The 6,168-nt window shown below is 46.5% G+C and overlaps 1 protein-coding gene across 1 annotated transcript in view; it reads right to left on the bottom strand.

The window, feature by feature from the left end:
- abcd1 (ATP-binding cassette, sub-family D (ALD), member 1) overlaps positions 1–6,168 on the bottom strand; it is a gene marked incomplete at its 5' end in the record, with an annotated part of 41,897 nt that overhangs the window by 22,053 nt on the left and 13,676 nt on the right. The window lies entirely within an intron of this gene.

Raw genomic sequence — 6,168 nt, 5'->3', positions numbered from 1 at the left:
TAACTAAGCCAAGCAGTGCGCTCACTACTATTTTAGTGATTTTATCTACTGTTTCTTACAGATTGTCACATTGCTGAGAATACAGCTATTAAAATGTATATATATGAAGTAGAAGCTACCTCTGACAGCTGTAGGACAGCTAACATTACCTTCAGCAATGTCTTTGAGGCTCCCATGCAGGCACGTTCGCGTTACTATAAATCGCGATGCAGTTAGAACACAGAGCGAGGCTAACAAATGTTAACAAGAAGCACTTTGAAGCTCGGTGGAAGTCACTACGTTAAAACTATTTCCGTCCTTGCTTATGATTACCAGCCGCAGCCTGTCCACTCCCAGCGTGCTAGCGTTACCGGTATGTAGCGTTGGCTCTGTAATGTTGTACTAACGTTACCCGGTGGCTAACATTAGCTCCAGAATGTTGTACTAGCGTTATCTGACCTCACGCGCCTTGTGTTTCTCACCCCAGCTGAGTTATTGTTCATGAAGGCGTGACGCATGGTGACACATGCAGGCAGGCCAAGGCTAAGAAAGGGAGATTAAGCGTTGCCAGCATGTTTATAACAAAAAGGTCACATTCAAATGGTAATTTCAGCATTGAATAGGGTATTGATTTTTGTATTAGTTATGTTGAGTCCGGCATTTGTTCCAACAGCCCTAGTGTGTGTGTGTGTGTGTGTGGGGGAGAAGTGTGGGTGTGTGTTTGTATTGTGTGTGTGGAGGTCTTGTGTGTGTGGGTGGGTGTGTGTGTGTGTGTGAAGAGAGTGTGGTGTGTGTGTGTGGAGGGTGTGCGTGTGTGTGTGTGTGAGAGAGGTGTGCGTGTGTTGGTGGAGAGTGTGTTGTGTGTGTGGAGAGTGTGTGATGTGTGTGTGGAGAGGTGTGGAGTGTGTGTGTGTGTGTGGTGTAGTGTGTGTTGTGGAGAGGTGTGCGTGTGTGTGGAGAGTGTGTGTGTGTGTGTGGAGAGGGTGTGTGTGTGGTGTGTGAAGAGGGTGTGCGTGTGTGTGAGTTGGGTGTGCGTGTGTGTGTGTGTGCGTGTGTGTGTGTGTGGAGAGGTGTGCGTGTGTGTGGAAGGTGTGCGTGTGTGGTAATGGAGAGGGTAGTGTGTGTGTGGAAAATTGTGTGTGTGTGTGTGGAGGGAGTGTGTGTGTGTGTGGAAGAGTGTGCGTGTGTGTGTGGGAGTGTGCTGTGTGTGGAGAGTGTGCTGTGTGTGTGGAGAGTGTGCATTTGTGTGTGTGGAGGTGTGTGTGTGTGTGTGTGGAGAGTGAGTGCGTGTGTGTGAGAGTTGTGCGTGTGTGTGTGGAGAAGTGTGCGTGTGTGTGTGGAGAAAGGGTGTGGGTGTGTGTGGAAAGTGTGTGTGTGTGTGTGTGGAGGAATTGGCGTGTGTGTGTGTGGAGAGTGTGCGTGTGTGTGTGAGAGAATGTGTGTGTGGAGAGAGTGTGCGTAGTGGAAGAGTGTGTTGTGTGTGGAGAGTGTGTGTGTGAAGGGAGTGTGCTGTGTGTGAGAAGTGTGTGTGTGGAGAGTGTATTGTGTGTGTGGAGAAGGTGTGCGTGTGTGTTTGTGGAAAGGTGTGCGTGTGTGTGTGTGGAGAGTGTGTGTGTGGAGAGTGTGTGTGTGGAGGAGAGTGTGTGTGTGGGAGAGTGTGGTGTGTGGAAAGTGTGTGTGTGGAGGGGTGTGGTGTGTGTGGAAAGTGTGCGTTAATGTGTTTGTGGAAGAGTGTGCGTGTGTGTGTGGAGGAAGTGTGCGTGTGTGTGTGTGGAAGGGGTTGTGCGTGTGTGTGTGTGGAGAGAGTGTGGTGTGTGTGTGTGGGGAGAAAGTGTGCGTGTGTGTGGAGATTAGTGCGTGTGTGTGAAGAAAGTGTGCATGTGTGTGGAGAAATTTATGCGTGTGTGGAAAAGTGTTATGTGTGTGTGTGGAGAGGGTAAGTGTGTGTGTGTGGAAAGTGTGAGTTGTGTGTGTGTGGAAGGTGTGTGTGTGTGTGTGTGGAAGAGTGTGTGTGTGTAAGTGTGTTGTGTGTGTGAGAGTGTGGTGTGTGTGTGTGGAGAGTGTGCGTGTGTGTGTGAGAAAGTGTGGTGTGTGTGGAGAAGTGTGTGTATTGTGTGTGTGAGATTGTGTGTGTGTGTGAGAGTGTGCGTGTGTGTGTGGAGGTGTGTGTGTGAAGGTAGTGTGTGTGTGTGTGATTGGTGTGTGGTGTGGGTGTGTGTGAGTGTGTGGTGTGTGGAGAAGTGTGTGTGTGTAGAGAAAGTGTCATTTGTGTGGAAGGGGTGTGCGTGTGTGTGTAAGGGAGTGTGGGTGGTGGTAGAAGTGTGGGTGTGGGAAAGAAGGTTGTGTGTGAGAGTGTGGTGTGTGAGTGAGAGTGTAGGTGTTGTGTGTGTGTGTGGGAGAATGTGGTGTGTGTGTGTGTAGAGAGTGTGGTGTGTGTGGAGAGTGTGAGTGTGTGGGAATGGGCGGTGTGAGTATGTGTGTGTGTGGAGAGAGTGTGAGTGTGCGTGTGTGTGTGTGTGGAGAGTGTGCGTGTGTGTTGTGTGGATGAAGAGGGTGGTGTGTGTGTGTGTGGAGGTGGCGTGTGTGGTGTGTGTGTGGAGAGTGTAGAGTAAGTGGTGTGTGTTAGAGCTGTCAATCTTCCTCTATAATACCATCAAATTCCATTTGATATTTTTTAATATTAGAATAATATTACAATTTTAATGCTCAATTGCAAATAAATAATATGTACTACACTACTCAGGCTTATGCATTGTGGATGATCACAAGCATAATGGTTGTTGATTACACGTTCCGATCCACTAAGGGGGCCTCCGACATTAGCCTGGCCTTGAGACGCGCCTGCACCTTTACATTCATTTCCTGCTTGCAACCTAAACAAACCAACAAGAGGGAATGAAACGGTATCAACAATTGTAGTGAAGCGGCTCTGTTGTAAAGGGCTAGCGGTTGCTCGGTTAGCACAATGACATCATGTTAGAAGCACAGCGAAGCGTTTTGCCATAAACTCGCTAGCTAGGTAGTAGTACAATGCTAGCGGCGTTGTAAAGCTAAGCAAGCGGTGCGCTCACTACTATTTTGGTGATTTATGAAGCTACCTGTTTCTTGCAGATTGTCCACATTACTGAGGAATACAGCTATTAAAATGTAATATATGGAAGTGAAGCTAACTCTGACAGCTGTGGAACAGTAGCCATTAGCTTCAGCTGTCTTCATGAAGCTCCAGGCTAGTTACTATAAATCGTGATGCAGTTAGGAACCAGAGCGAGGCTAACAAATGTTAACAGAAGCCGCTTGAATCACGTTAAAGACTATTCCGTCCTTCTTATGATTACCAGCCGCGGACCCTGTCACTCCCCAGCGTGCTAGCGTTACCGGTATGTAGCGTTAGCTCTGTATGTTATTCTAACGTTACTTATGCATAACATTAGCTCAGAATGTTGTACTAGCGTTATCTTCGACCTCACAATGCCTTGTAATTTCTCCCCCCAGCTGAGTTATTGTTCATAAGGCGTGACATGAGTGACACATGCAGCGGCCAAAGGCGAAGAGGGAGATTATGCTAGTTAGCCAACATGTTTATAACAAAAAGGTCACATTCAAATAGTAATTTCCAGCATTGAATAGTATGTGATTTTTTACTATTCTGAGATTATGTCAAATTGACATTTGTTCCAACAAGCCCTAGGGTTGTATTTTGTGTGGTGTGTGAGGAAGTGTGAGTGTGTGATTTTTGTTTTGTTTTTGTGTGATGCGTGTGTAGAAGTGTGTGTGTGTGTGTGTGTGTGTGTGTGTGTGTGTGTTTGTGTGTGTGTGGAGAAGTGTAGGTGTGTGTGTGTGGGGAGAGTGTGTGTTTTGGAGAGTTTGTGGTGTGTGTGTGTGGAAAGAGTTTTTAGTGTGTGTGTGTGTGTGTGTGTGTGTGTGTGTGTGTGTGTGTATGTGAGAGAGTGTGTGTGTGTGTGTCTGTCTGTGTACGTGTGTATTTTGTGTGTGTGTAGAAAGTGTGTGTGTGTGTGTGTGTGTTTGTGTAGAAGTGTGTGTGTGTGTGTGTGTGTGTGTTTTGTGGAAAGTGTCTGTGTGTGTGTGTGTGGAGAGAGTGTGTGTGTGTGTTTGTGTGGAGTGAGTGTGTGTGTGTGTGGAGAAGTGTGAGTGAGTGTGTGTGTGTGTGTGTGTGTATGTAGAGCAGTGTGTGTGTGTGTCTGTCTGTGTGCGCGTGTGTAGAGAAGTGTGTGTGTGTGTGTGTGTGTGTGTGTGTGTAGAAGTGTGCGTGCATGTGTGTGTGTGTGTAGAGAAGTGTGCGTGCGTGTGTGTAGAGAAGTGTGTGTGTGTGTGTGGAGAGTGTGAGTGTGTGTGGAGAGAGTGTGAGTGTGCGTGTGTGTGTGTGTGTGTGTGTGTGTGGAGAGTGTGAGTGTGTGTGTGTGTGTGTGTGGAGAGAGTGTGCGTGTGTGTGTGTGTGGAGAGAGTGTGCGTGTGTGTGTGTGTGGAGAGAGTGTGCGTGTGTGTGTGTGTGTGGAGAGAGTGTGAGTGTGCGTGTGTGTGTTAGAGCTGTCAATCTTCCTCTATAATACCATTCAAATTCCATTTGATATTTTTTTAATATTAGAATAATATTACAATATTTAATGCTCAATTGCAAATAAATAATATGTACTACACTACTCAGGCTTATGCATTGTCGATGACATCACAAACATGTGGTTGTTGTTACACGTTCCGTCCACTAGAGGGGCCTCCGACATTAGCCTGGCCTTGAGGCGACCTGCACGCAACTTTGTTTACATTCATTTTTCCACCGACAGCCCTAAACCAACAGAGGAATGAAACAGTATCAACAATTGTAGTGAAGCGGCTCTGTTGTAAAGGCTAGCGGTTGTTCCGGTTAGCACAATGACATCATGTTAGAAAGCACAGCGAAACGTTTTGCCATAAACTAGCTAGCTAGGTAAGTAACAATGCTAGCGGCATTAATAACTACGCAAGCGGTCGCTCACTACTATTTTAGTGATTTATAAGCTACCTGTTTCTTGCAGATTGTCACATTACTGAGAATACAGCTATTAAAATGTAATATGTGAGTAGAAGCTAACTCTGACAGCTGTAGGACGGCTAACATTACCTTCAGCTGTCTTCTTGAAGGCTCCAGCTACATACGTTACTATAAATCGCGATGCAGTTAGAACACAAGAACGAGCTAACAAATGTTAACAGAAGCACTTTGGCTCGGTGGAAGTCACGTTAAAACTATTTCCCGTCCTTCTTATGATTACCAGCCGCAGCCTGTCACTCCCCCGCGTGCTAACGTTACCCGGTATGTAACGTTAGCTCTGTAATGTTGTACTAACGTTACTCTGTACGCAACATTAGCTCCGAAATGTTGTACTAACGTTAATCTTCGACCTCACAATGCCTTGTGTTTCTCACCCCCGCTGAGTTATTGTTCATAAGACGTGACATGAGTGACACATGCAGGCAGGCCAAGGCGAGAAGAGGGAGATTAGCTAACGTTAGCCAACATGTTTATAACAAAAAAGGTCACATTCAAATAGTAATTTCAGCATTCGAATAGTATTGATTTTTTTACTATTCGAATTATATTCGAATTTCGGCATTTGTTCCAACAGCCCTAGTGTGTGTGTGTGTGTGTGGGGAGAAGTGTGAGTGTGTGTGTGTGTGTGTGGTGTGTGATGCGTGTGTAGAAGTGTGATGATGTGTGTGTGTGTGTGTGTGTGTGTGTGTGTGTTGATGAGTGGAAGTGTGTGTGTGTGTGTGTGTGTGTTGGTGTGTAGTGTGTATGTGTGGGAGTGTGGTATTGTATGGTGTGTTATTGGTGTGTGTGTGTGTGTGTGTGTGTGTGTGTGTATGTAGAGCAGTGTGTGTGTGTGTGTGTCTGTCTGTGTGCGCGTGTGTGTGTGTGCGTGTGTAGAGAAGTGTGTGTGTGTGTGTGTGTGTGTGTAGAGAAGTGTGTCTGTGTGTGTGTCTGTGTGTGTGTGGAGAAGTGTCAGTGTGTGTGTGTGTGTGGAGAGAGTGTGTGTGTGTGTTTGTGTGGAGTGAGTGTGTGTGTGTGTGGAGAAGTGTGAGTGAGTGTGTGTGTGTGTGTGTGTGTGTGTATGTAGAGCAGTGTGTGTGTGTGTGTGTGTCTGTCTGTGTGCGTGTGTAGAGAAGTGTGTGTGTGTGTGTGTGTGTGTGTGT

The sequence above is a fragment of the Perca fluviatilis genome, chromosome 5, assembly GCF_010015445.1.
Source record: "Perca fluviatilis chromosome 5, GENO_Pfluv_1.0, whole genome shotgun sequence".
NCBI classification, from domain to species: domain Eukaryota; kingdom Metazoa; phylum Chordata; class Actinopteri; order Perciformes; family Percidae; genus Perca; species Perca fluviatilis.
The sequence above is the reverse complement of the archived record's forward strand: the minus strand, read 5'-3'. Positions and strand labels throughout refer to the sequence as shown.